Consider the following 13,632-nt stretch of genomic DNA (forward strand, 5'->3'; position numbering starts at 1 on the left):
CTTATGGGGCAGCATATGGGGCCATAATCTATGGAGCATCTTATGGAGGCAGCATATAGGGGCATAATCTATGGAGCATCTTATAGAGGCAGCATATGGGGGCATAATCTATGGAGCATCTTATGGGGGCAGCATATGGGGGCATAATCTATGGAGCATCTTATGGGGGCAGCATATGGGGGCATAATATATGGAGCATGTTATGGGGGCAGCATATGGGGGCATAATCTATGGAGCATCTTATGGGGGCAGCATATGGGCCTATTCTATGGAGCATCTTATGGGGCCATAACCTTTATGGAGCAGCATATGGGGCATATTATTCTACGGAGCATTTTATGGGGCTATCATGAACTGTATGGAGCATTATGTGGGGCTCCTGATTCAATATGCATATTCAAAAGCATATAACCTACTGATGTCTCAATTAATTTTACTTTTATTGGTATCTATTTTTATTTTTTAAATTTACCAGTAGCTGCTGCATTTTCCACCCTAGGCTTATACTCGAGTCAATAAGTTTTCCCAGTTTTTTGTGGCAAAATTAGGGGGGTCGGCTTATACTCGGGTCGGCTTATACTTGAGTATATACGGTAAATAAAAAAAATCTACACAATAAAAGCACACATGTTTGGAATCGCCACATCCGTAACGACCCACCCTATAAAACTATTACACTAGTTAACCCCTTAAGTGAACACCATTAAAAAAACAAGGCAAAAAATAATGCTTTATCATCATACAGCCGAACAAAAAGTGGAATAACACGCGATCACAAAGACAGATATAAATAAACATGGTACTGCTGAAAATATCATCTTGTCGCACAAAAAACAAGCCCCCACACAGCATCATAAGCAAAAAAATAAAAAAGTTATAGCTCTCAAAATAAAATGATACAAAAATAATTATTTTTTATATAAAATAGTTTTAATTGTATAAAAGCGAAAAAAAAAATAAAAAAATATAAATGAGGTATCGCTGTAATCGTACGGACCCAAAGAATAAAACCACTTTATCAATTTTACCACACGAGGAACGGTATAAACGCCCCCAAAAGAAATTCATGATTTGCTGGTTTTTGCTCATTCTGCCTCCCAAAAATTGAAATAGAAAGCGATCAAAAAATGAAATGTGCCCGAAAATGGTACCAATAAAAACATCAACTCCTCCTGCAAAAAACAAGACCACACATGACTCTGTGGGCCAAAATATGGAAAAATTTATAGCTCTCAAAATGTGGTGATGCAAAAACTATTTTTTGCAATAAAAAGCATCTTTTAGTGTGTGACAGCTGCCAAACATAAAAACCCGATATAAAACCCTGCAATAAATAGTAAATGAAACCCCCTTCTATCACCCCCTTAGTTAGGGAAAAATGTGTTTATTTCCATTTTCCCATTAGGGCTAAGCTTAGGGATAGGGCTAATGTTAGGGTTAAAGTTAGGGTCAGGGTTGGTGCTAAAGTTAGGGTTAGGGATGGGGCTAAAGTTAGGGTTAGGGTTATGGTTGGGATTCGGGTTAGGGTTGGGATTAGGGTTCGTGGTATGTTAGGGTTACAGTTGGAGTTAGAATTGGGGGTTTCCACTGTTTAGGCACATCAGGGTCTCTCCAAATGAGACATGGCAACTGATCTCAATTCCAGCCAATTTTGCATTGAAAAGTCAAACGGCACTCCTTCCCTTCTGAAGTCTGCCATGCGCCCAAACAGTGGTTTACCCCACATATGTGGTATCAGCATACTCATGGCAAATTGCACAACAACTTTTAGGGACCAATTTCTCCTGTTGCCCTTGGGAATATAAAAAATTGGGGGTGAAAAGGTCATTTTTGTGAAAAAATAAGATTTTTTATTTTATGGCTCTACATTATAAACTTCTGTGAAGCACTTGGGGGCTCAAAGTGCTCACCACACACCTATGTAAGTTCTTTAGTGGGTATACTTTTCAAAATAATTTCACTTGTGGGGTGTTTCCACTGTTTAGGCATATCAGGAGCTCTCCAAACACGACATGGCGTCCGATCTCAATTCCAGCCAATTTTGCATTGAAAAGTCAAATGGCACTACTTTCCTTCCAAGCTCTGCCATGAGCCCAAACAGTGGTTTACCTGCATATATGGGGTATCAGCATAATCAGGACAAATTGTACAACAACTTATGGGGTCCAGTTTCTCCTGTTACCCTTGGTAAAATAAAACAAATCATCTGCCCTGTACATTGAAAACCGGGATTCATCTGTGAAGAGAACACCTCTCCAACGTGCCAGATGCCATAGAATGTGAGCATTTGAGTATTCAAGTAGGTTACGAAGATGAACTGCTGTCATGTGGATACCCCATTGCAGACAACAAGCATACAGATGATCTTCCCTGAGACGGTTTCTGACAGTTTTTTCAGAAATTCTTTGGTTATGCAAACCAATTGTTGCAGTTGCTGATTTCAGACGATCTTGGAGGTGAAGATGCTGGATGTTGTGGTCCTGGGCTGGTTTGGTTACACGAGGTTTGCGGTTGTGAGGCTGGATAGATGTACTGCTGCTAAATTCTTTGAAATGCCTTTGGAGACTGTTTTTGTTAGAGAAATGAACATTCAATTCATGGGCAATACCTCTGGTGGACATTCCTGCAGTCAGCATGCCAATTGCACGCTCCCTCTAAAACTTGCGGCATCTGTGACATTGTGCTGGGTGATAGGTAAAATTACACATGTTAGAGTGGCCTTGTATTGTAGCCAGCCTAAGGCACACCTGAGCAATGTTCATGCTGTCTAATCAGCATCTTCATATGCCAGACCTGTTAGGTGGATGGAATATCTTGGCAAAGGAGAAGAGCTCACTAATACAAATTTAGGAAAAATTGTGAAAAATATTTGAGCGTAAAAGGTCTTTTGTGTGCATTGAAAAAGTCTTAGATTTTTGATTTTATCTCATGAAAAATGGGATCAAAAACAAAAGTATGGCGTTTATATTTTTGTTCAGTGTAGTAACAGCGATCAAACTAAGGGGTCCAAATTAAAGTAAAATGAAAAAGGTTTTAAAATAAAAAAAAAAGATATAAAAATTTATTAACACTGCAACCCTTCCTTTTTATCTCATTGAAAATAAATAAAAGGACAAATCTGTTTGGTATCAGCACATCTGTTCAAGTCTGATATATCAAAAGATAAAGTTGACTAACCTGCTTGGTTAATTAATTAATTAATTAATTAAAAGTTTCTGATGACTTTGCTAACCTCCATCAACAATGTCATTGTTTTTTTAAGGGGCCCCTAACTCTAGGGTGCATATTTCACCAATAGAAACCAGAGAGCAGATATCAATTTATGACACATTCTTAAGAATGTAAATACTTTAATATGATTTAAACTATAAAATATTTCATTTAGCAAAATATTTTTGTATCTGAAGCTAATTTTCCATATTTTACATCCACAAAATCATCTAAATGTAACCCGTTAGACTGTACCCTATGACTATATTAAAAAAAGAATCAAAATCCCATTTACTATTTTAGACCCATTTTATCCCTTAGCAAATTCTTTATTAACCCAAGAATCATGGAATCATTGGTATTTTCCTTCCAACACCCCAGCTATTAAGTTAAATGAGGATTCAGGCTGACCATGGAGCAACATTAATTACAAGACTGTCTCCAGCATAAGCCATTTGCTTCAGACATGTCAGATTTCTATTATTTAAATCCACATGTAATAACTATTGCAGAACATAACTAATTGTTCATAAGGGAAAAATGTGAGAAGAATGTGTTATATACATCTTCTTAAAGGATTTCCATTTTGGAGAGATTATGTTTCTGTGGTTTTACATTCTCATTTTATTTTTCTTTACTATTGCATTATATTTTGTGTAGATTTTAACTATTGTAAAGACTTTGGTCATTTTGTGCTGCAAGGATCACCGGACAAAAAGCTGATCACATACCTATCCTGCTGCAGGGACCTTCACGGATCAGCAGTAATTTCTGGGGGTAGTAAGTGTTAAATTTCCCTATAGCGCTATTCCACCTACTGAGTGACTGATTACTCTCAGCAAGAGAAACTAAATTATAATCCTGCAGATATGATTCCTTTGAATGGATAAGTAAAAAAAATAAGTGATGTTGCTTTTGAGACTATTTAGGTCTGTCTCTTCATCAGGCATCAAATATAAAAGATTCGCTGATAGGTTCTGCATCTGGAGAAAAAGCCAATGTAGCTGTCCCGCACAACATTGCAGGCTAAACTCACTATAGATAGTTGCAGATATGTTTATTGGTATGAAATCAAATGAGAAACACTACGAGTTTGAAAGCCAAACCAATGTATCTGATACACCTGAAGAAGTTGATATGGCTTTGCAACGTGTAACATTTAGGGATTGGAGTACCAGAATGGTGAACTTCAGGGGCAGTATTGAACACCTAGTGTCCATGTACAGTGAAAGGCTTAAATAAATAATTTTAAAAAATACCGTGGGTCCCCCCCCCTTTTTTTGATAACCAGCCAAACTAAAGTGGGCAACTGGGGATGGTATTCTCAGACTGGGAATGGACCATGAATATTGGCCTTCCTCAGCCTAAAAATAGCAGCCTGCAGCCGCCCAGAAAAGGCACATTCACTAGATGCACCAATTCTGGGGCTTTGCTCTGCTCTTTCCACTTGCCCTGGTGCAGTGGCAAATGGGTGTGGGGTTGATGTCAGCTGTTTTATGGTCATTGGCATCAAGCCCACAGGTTAGTAATGGAGATGTGTTTTTCAGAGACCCCCATTACTAACCCCATAGTCAAATGTAATAAGACATTGACAGAGCTAAAAGTCCTTTCATTGAAATAAACACACAGACTCCTTTATTTGAAATAAAAAATTCTCAATCCTCTTTTACTCATTTAGTCACTAAAAATTAAATTTAAAAAGGAAAGTTATACCTACTTTTCCACCAACAGTCCATTAATGGCCATGTCTCATGACGATCCAGAGAGTTTGGAGTGCAGTCACATCAGTGGTGCGACCACTCTTCAAGCCAGCTGGAACACATTGAGCAAAACGTGAGAAGCTCTGCCTGTGATCGGCAGTAACCTTAATAACCATAAAACAGCTGATATAAACCCCACAGCTATTACCCCGCAGGCTAAATACCAAAATTGGCACATCTGGGCTTGATGTCACCTGACAATATAAAGGTGACATCGACTCCACAAATATTACCCCACTTGCCACTTCCACAGGGCAAATGGGAAGAGCCATGCAAACAGCCAGAATAGGTGCATTTAATATATGCGCCTTTTCTGTTACGGCTGAGGGCTGCTATTTTTAGGCTGGAGATGACAATATCTATGGACTTACTAACTTGAGAATACCAGCTCCAATCTGTCTGCTCTGGCTTGGTTGGTTTTCAAAAATGGGTTGACCCACACTGTTTTTTAAATTATTTATTTATTTAAATAATTTAAAAAACAGCATGGGGACCCCTCTATTCTTGCTAATGGGTGGCAGCCTACAGCTGTCAGTTTTGCCATGCTGGTTATCAAAAATAGAACAGATCATAGGTCATTTAAAAAAAAATCATGTATTTATAGTGCAGATGCTGGCTGATGAATATTCGTATCAGGCTTAGGCTGATGGGAACACAATACATAAAGTGCATATGCACATACTGATTTCTAACTGTACTTTAAAATGAGATATTTAGCAAACAATTGATCAATTCTTTGAGCCACCCCGCCATGCCAAGGCATTCTCATATGGGGCAGTCCTACTCTATGTTTTTTATATTCGCTGTGCCATTATGGCCTCCGAAATGTATTAAAAGCAAGACTATATTAAATGCAAATTGTGCCTGAAGCGTTTCTGAATCACTCCCATGGTGCCAGAAAGGGCGAGCGCAGATAAAGGCTGACCAGGTCCGGACATGGACATTTCAGATCTAACCTCCTCACTGCCAAACCAGCAACCACAGATGAAGGGTGAAACAGGCCCAGACACAGGTGCATAATCATAAAGAGCCTGGCGCAGGGTAGGGCTGCTGCATGTGTGTACAGCAGCCTAAATCAATCACAATAAAGACAGAAGAAAGGCGTGCATAACCCAGCGCACACGGCAAACAGTGGTCGTCAGCCACAAACCAATATCAAATAAAAAGAGGAGAAGCCAGCGCTGCCTATGGTCAGAACGCAATACATAAAGTGCATATGCACATATTGATTTCTAACTAATGGCACAGCGAATATAAAAAACGTAGAGTAGGACTGCCCCATATGAGAATGCCTTGGTGTGATGGGGTGGCTCAAAGAATTGATCAATTGTTTGCTAAATATCTCATTTTAAAGTACAGCTAGAAATCAATATGTGCATATGCACTTTATGTTTTGTGTTCTGACCATAGCCAGCACTAGCTTCTCCCCTTTTCATTAGGCTGATGGGAGTAGAACTCCATCAGCTGATGCATCTGTGACCGGCAGTAAACTTTTTACCACTGGTCACATCTGCTGGCTCACGCCTTCATCTGACAGCGTGGGAACCGCAGCTCTCTGATCTTACCGGCAGTCAAAGGCAGTTTTTGCCATGCTGTCATCAACGAATGGCAATCAATATTTGGACCCCCCATTCATCTGATTGGGGGCTGGGTTCGGGTACTGTTCATGTACACGAGCCAAACTTTTTAAAAATATTCGACCAAACCCGCCGGACTCAAACATCCCCGGGGTTTGCCCATTAACAGTTGCCACATGTTCCTTTCTTGATGTGTACCTGTCATGTGCCTAGTTTGTGGAACCACTGTGCCATGGATGGTGGAGAGCCTGGAGGGGCGTGACTAAGCAATCACGTGACTATTCACTAGAGCCTCTGATGGTGAGGTTAGACTTGGCTCCCGATGAATGCCAGGTACCACTCCAGGGCAGACCAACAGTCGCGCAGCAGCTGGACCCAAAGAACAGACTGGATGAAGCAGATGGCAGAGCATGCAACAGAGTGCAGCAGACAGAGTTGGTGTCAGAGCCAGAGTTTGAGTCAGAGTGGAGCTAGCAGGAATTGCTGCAGAGTGCAGCAAGCAGGATTTGCTTCAGAGTGCAGCAAGCGGGATCTGCTTCAGAGTGCAGCAAACAGGATCTGCTTCAGAGTGCAGCAAGCAGGATCTGCTTCAGAGTGCAGCAAGCGGGATTTGCTTCAGAGTGCAGCAAGCGGGATTTGCTTCAGAGTGCAGCAAGTGGGATTTGCTTCAGAGTGCAGCAGGTGGGATTTGCTTCAGCGTGCAGCAAGCGGGATTTGCTTCAGAGTGCAGCAAGTGGGATTTGCACTTGGAGTATAACAGGCAGGATTTGTACTTGGAGTACAACAGGAAGGATTTGTACTTGGAGTACAATAGGAATGATTTGTACTTTGAAGTACAACAGGAAGGATTTGTACTTGAAGTACAACAGGAAGGATTTGTACTTGTAGTACAACAGGCAGGATTTGTACTTAACGTACAGCAGGCAAGATTTGCACTTGTATGCAACCTTACACAACCTAGACTGAAACAGGAAAGTTGCTCAAGCACCTCCCCAGTGGAGAAGAAGCAATATATACATAATGCCTCAAAACCATTGGCTGGGGAGGAAATAGCAAGTGCACGCGCTGGCCCTATAAGAGGGCGGGAGCGCGCTTTCCCTTAGAACATGGCCAGAGGCCCAGCTGGAAGTGCTGCTGGAAGCATACGGAGCATGAGGGGGAGAGGGACCACCTGAATCATGGGTGAGTGAACTGACACGCCGGGAAGCTGGCGTTGTGCTAACAGTACCCACCTAGCAACCTAGCTTTTTAAAGCAACTGAACTTTTGTCAAGGGAATGGGAAAAATATACATTAAAAACGTATCCATTATAGAATATTATCCATGGGGCATCTGTATTTCGCTAAATTTATTCTGCAGAAGGACCATCACCCCAAACAAACAGCAGATGTCATTAATAACTTCCCTCAGTGTAAAGAAGAACACATAATCCTGGTAGCAATGATGCAATATGGCCTCCACAGAGTCAAGATATCACCATCGAGTCTGTCTGGAGTTAAATGAAGAGACAGAAGGATTTATAGAAGCCCAAATCCACGGACGATCTGTTGTTAGTTCTCTAAGATGTTTAGAACAACGTTTCTGCCAAGTTCCTTCAAAAACTATGTGCAAATGTACCTAGAGACGACCTTTCACGAAATGTTTCATGTTGGACTGGACACAATGTAATAGTAATGAAGAGAAAAAGGGTGCTCAACCGTATGGTGCTCTGAAGTAAATAAATATAACATGTAGAGTATAAACTTTGGCACTCTAAAATATGTTGCAAAACAATTTATTGAACAAAAGAAGACAAAAATACCCATTGAATTCAAGATAATCAAATCAACGTTTCGGCCTATAGTGCAGCCTTTTTCAAGATATATCTGTATTTTGACATAAACAGAAATAGAACAACAGGTAAGTCATCAATTTTATGTAACATAGTAGAAGTACAATACAAGGTTGTTAATACATATGTGAATATAAAGGATATAGAGGGCAGCACCTTGGATAGGGAGCCTTCTCGGCAAGCAAAATCTATAAATTTCACCATAACATATGGTAACATTGAGCCTGGTGGGGGGAGAGAGAGAAGAGATGGTGATTAACATGATTACTGGCATGTGGGTATAAACCGATACGAGTACATGTAGTAGAATGCTTTAGAAGGGTGATGGTGTTATGGATAGGCATGTGGGCAGGTGGAAGAGAGGTAGAAGGAAAAAAAAGTCCAGAAAAAAAGGAGGAAGCGAGAAATGAGAAGATGTAATGCAATAAAAAGATAAAAAGAAAAAGAAATGTAAAAAAAAATAAAAAAAATGTAAAAAAAGTACAAAAAAGTGTGGAAGGTGAAAAAAAATGAAAAAATGAGAAAAATGTGATAATTAAAAAAGGAGAAAAGAAATACAGAAATAAATAAAATAAATAGATGAAAAGGGATTAAACATATTAAATGTGAATAAATGAAAAAGGGCAAGAAGAAAGAGGATAAAAGGGTTATTAGATAAAAAAAGAGTATAAAGTGAGACAGATAATAGAAGAAGGACAATGGGTATAAGTTTACCTGCACAGAGAGGGGTCACAAGATGCAAAGTGCACTACTTAATACGCCGAAAGGTAGTCCAAGATAGGTATGATTAAACCAGGTACAGGCCAGAGAAAAAATATGCAGCATCAGATTAGGAGCACATAGGAAGGTGAAGAAAAAGGAAACAGCGGGTTACCTAGTGGTGCAGATACAGTCTACATGTAATAGTGGATGCTGAGTGGAATAAAACATTTTTTTTATTTCTCTTTTCCTCTGATGGGAAATTAGTAATCAAAGTATTTGGCACCCAATGAATTAATGTTAGCTAAGTTCCATTGGGTGTTCTCTGATAGCTTTCACTTGGGGCGTGCACATCTCCCTGTATGTGTTACGATCTGATAACACCCACTTGGATTTAACAGTAGTTAATAACTCATCAGGTGCCAAATATTTTGATTGCTTAGACTTCCACACCGAAGACCGGAAATATAAAAAAAAAATACAAAGGCAAAAGGTAGTCACAGCAAATATTGATTTGATTTAGATTTCTCTTTGGTTTGCTCACTTTGCATGTTAAGAACAATAAACTATTAACACTAGAGATGAGCAGATTGATGGCGTTCATGTCGAATTTCATTAACTTGCCATTTCATACGAGTTCAAACATTTTGAGATTCGGTTCACGGTTAGCAAAAAAAGAGCCTTGCCCTGCACCATTTTCCACACTGGTGAAGCATTTGAGAGAGAACTAATGTAAGTTTGCATTACTATGCGGTCTTCCCTATAATGACCTACATGTAGCCAGTGTCGGACTGGCTCCAGGGCCCGAATTTTCAACTACATGCAAACATGACATTATCCTCATTCACAAATTTCTATAGAAATAAACTGTGTAGATTGTTAAATGAATAAGATGCTGCCTTTCTCTGTATGTAGTGAATTAAGTACACACGTGGTCAAAATTGTTGGTTCTCCTCGTTTAATGACAGAAAAACCCACAATGGTCACAGAAATAACCTGAATCTGACAAAAGTACTAATAAATCAAAAATCTATGAAAATGAAAAAATGAATGTCATACATTGCTTTTTAAGCATGCTTCCACAGAATTAAAAAAAAAATAAAACTCATGAAATAGGCCTGGACAGAAATGATGGTACCTCTGAAAATAATGTGACAAAAGGGACATGCTAAATCAAGGTGTATCCACTAATTAGCATCTCAGGTGTCTACAATCCTGGAATCAGTGAGTGGGCCTGTATAGAGGGCAACAGATACTCACTGTGCTGTTTGGTGACATGGTGTGTATTACACTCAGCATGGACCAGGGGAAGCGAAGGAAAGAGTTGTCTCAGGAGATTTGAAAGAAAATTAAAGACAAACGTGTTAAAGGTAAAAGTTATAAGACCATCTCCAAGCAGCTTGATGTTCCTGTGACTACAGTTGCACATATTATTCAGAAATTTAAGCTTCATAGGACTGTAGCCAACCTCCCTGGACGTGGCTGCAGGAGGAAAATTGATGAAAAATCAAAGAGATGGATAATACGAATGGTAACAAAAGAGCCCATGAAACCTTCTAAACAGATTAAAGGTGAACTTCAAGCTCAAGGAACGAACATCAGTGTCAGATTGCGCCATCCGTCGTTGTATAAGCCAAAGTGGACTTCATGGGAGACAACCAAGGAAAACACCATTGTTGAAAAAAAATCATAAAAAAGCCAAACTGGTATTTGTCAAACTACATGTTGACAAGCCACAAAGCTTCTGGGAAAATGTCCTATGGACAGATGACACAAAAATGGAACTTTTTGGCAAGGCACATCAGCTGTATGTTCACAGATGGAAAATGAAGCATATCAAGAAAAGAACACTGTCCCTACTGTGAAACATGGAGGAGCCTCTGTTATGTTCTGAGGCTGCTTTTCTGCATCTGACACAGGGTGTCTATAATCTGTGCAGGGTACAATGAAATCCCAAGACTATCAAGGGATTCTAGAGAGAAATGTGCTGCCCAATGTCAGAAAGCTTGGTCTCAATTGCTAGTCATGAGTCTTACAACAAGTTAATAACCCAAAACACACAGATAAAAACACCCAAGAATGGCTAAGAGGAAAACATTGGACTATTCTGAAGTGGCCTTCTATGAGCCCTGACCTAAATCCTATTGAGCATTTTGGGAAAGAGCTGAAACATGCCGTCTAGAAAAGGCAACCTTCAATCACAAGAAAAGTGGAGCAGTTTGCTCTTGAGCAGTGGGCCAAAATACCTGTCGAGAGGTGCAGAAGTCTCATTGACAGTTACAGGAATCATTTGATTGCAGTGATTGCCTCAAAAGGTTGTGCAACAAAATATTGAGTTAAGGACACCATCATTTCTGTCCAGGCCTATTTCATGAGTTTTATTTATTTTTTTAATTCTGTGGAACCATGGTTGAAAAGCAATGTCGGACTTTCATTTTTCATTTTCATAGATTTTTTTTATTATTACTTTTGTCAGAATCAAGTTATTTCTGTGACCATTGTGGGTTTTTCTGTCATTAAAAGAGGAGTACCAACAATTTTGACCATGTGTGTATATTGTGCCAAGTACTGCTGTGGTAGGCCATTCCTACAAGGGGGCCCACTGTGGGCCATTCCAACCATGCCTGTAGCTATGACAGGCGTGGGCCATCATAGATCAGTGGTTCCCAGAGGAGCATAGTTTATATGGCAGAGTCGTTTTCCACCTCCAGAGTCACTGTGCAAATCTCTCTCTCTGATCTATACAGCTAACATGTACCAACAACAGCTGCTGGAGGAATAGCGACTCACCTGTTAACTAGGTAAATGCCACTGTCAATCTCTGACAGTGGCATTTAACTTCCGTTTACTGGATGCATTTCAAATCCCGCCCATCGGTGACCCCGCATGATCATAGGTCACCGATGGGTCAGCATGACAACCAGAGGCCAGAAACAGACCTCTATGGTTGTCATTGCCGGATTGCTATGAGAACCGCCCCTGGACAGCGCTTAAAGCAAGTAAGCATTTCTGCTACACACAGGTGATCTGATAATCGCCTGTGTGTAGCAGAGGCGATCGAAGCACTGCAGCTTCAAGTCTCCTATGGAGACTATTGAATCATGCAAAAAGTAGAAAAAATGTTTTTAAAAATATAAAAAAAATATCAATTCAAATCACCCCCCTTTCACCCCATTAAAAATAAAACAATAAAAAAGCAAATATACACATATTACACATATTTGTTATTGCCGCTTTAAGAATCACCTGATCTATCAACATAAGAAAAGAATTAACCCGATCGATAAATGGCGTTATGAGAAAAAAATTTGAAACATCAGAATTACGTGTTTTTTTGGTCACCTCTACATTGCAATAAAATGCAATAACAGGCGATCAAAAGATTGTATCTGCATCAAAATGGTATTAATAAAAACGTCAGCTCAGCGGACAAAAAATAAGTCCTCACCCAGCCCCAAATCACGCTACAGGTCTCGGAAAATGGCGCCATTTTTTCCCAAAGTTTTGGATTTTTTTTCACCACTTGATTAAAAAAGAACCTATACATGATTGGTGTCTATCAACTCATAATGACCTGTAGAATCATAATGGCAGGTCAGTTTTAGCATTCAGTGAACATGGTAAAAAAATAAAAAATAAACTGTGGAATTGCACTTTTCTGCAATTTCACCACACATGGAATTTTTTTCCTGTTTTCCAGTACATGATATGTTAAAACCAATGGTGTTGTTCAAAAGTGCAAAAAACAAAATACAGGTTCAATTCTAAACAAACATATAAACTACCAAACATTAAAAAATACAATGAAAGAAAATGTAATGTTTTATTACAGAAAAGATATATATTTTTAAAGAAAAAATTTGTATTTAAAATCTTTAGAACAAATTACCATAAAAGAATTTGATTTAACAGATATAATTAGGAATAATAAAAAAAAAAAGTTATTTTCAGCGCCGTCAGGAGCAGAGGTATAATTGGCTCATTCTGCTAGTGAATCATGGAAAAGAATAAAGAAGAAAAACAATAAAAGCACGCCTCTCAGCTAATAAACTACACAAGTGGCGGTGTTATGTTAGAGGCTACGTGGTGCACTAGCACAGAGCTGAAAGCTTTAGTAATTTAAGCTGTAGGAAAGAGATCTAGTGAGCGGTAATTGAGAAACCAAGGACACAGTGTTAAGACCAGAAACGGCACATTATGACACAAATTGCTTTTATGCTTATTTAGAGATTGATAAAGTAGTGTGAATGATTTGCTATGGAAACCAATATAGGTGGAAGAAATCGTGGCTTTAAATTGCCCTCGTACTATTAGAAAGGATGGAAAGGGGGAAAAGAAGTGTAAAAATCTATTCCTGAATGGCTGCCAGGCGTCTATAAAAGGTGCAGAGGATTTATGGCTTATTATAGAAGGATAAAAGGGGACGATGTATTACAAATACCTCATGGCATAATATTATATTGCAGCTAAGTTATGAGTAGAATCTATGACTTTTCCTCTCATATTATGTATTATATGTTTCATGGTAATGTAGAGAGTATTACTAAAGGCACAC

This window comes from Dendrobates tinctorius, unplaced genomic scaffold, assembly GCF_039654945.1.
Source record: "Dendrobates tinctorius isolate UK_male_01 unplaced genomic scaffold, ASM3965494v1 ptg000021l, whole genome shotgun sequence".
NCBI lineage: Eukaryota > Metazoa > Chordata > Amphibia > Anura > Dendrobatidae > Dendrobates > Dendrobates tinctorius.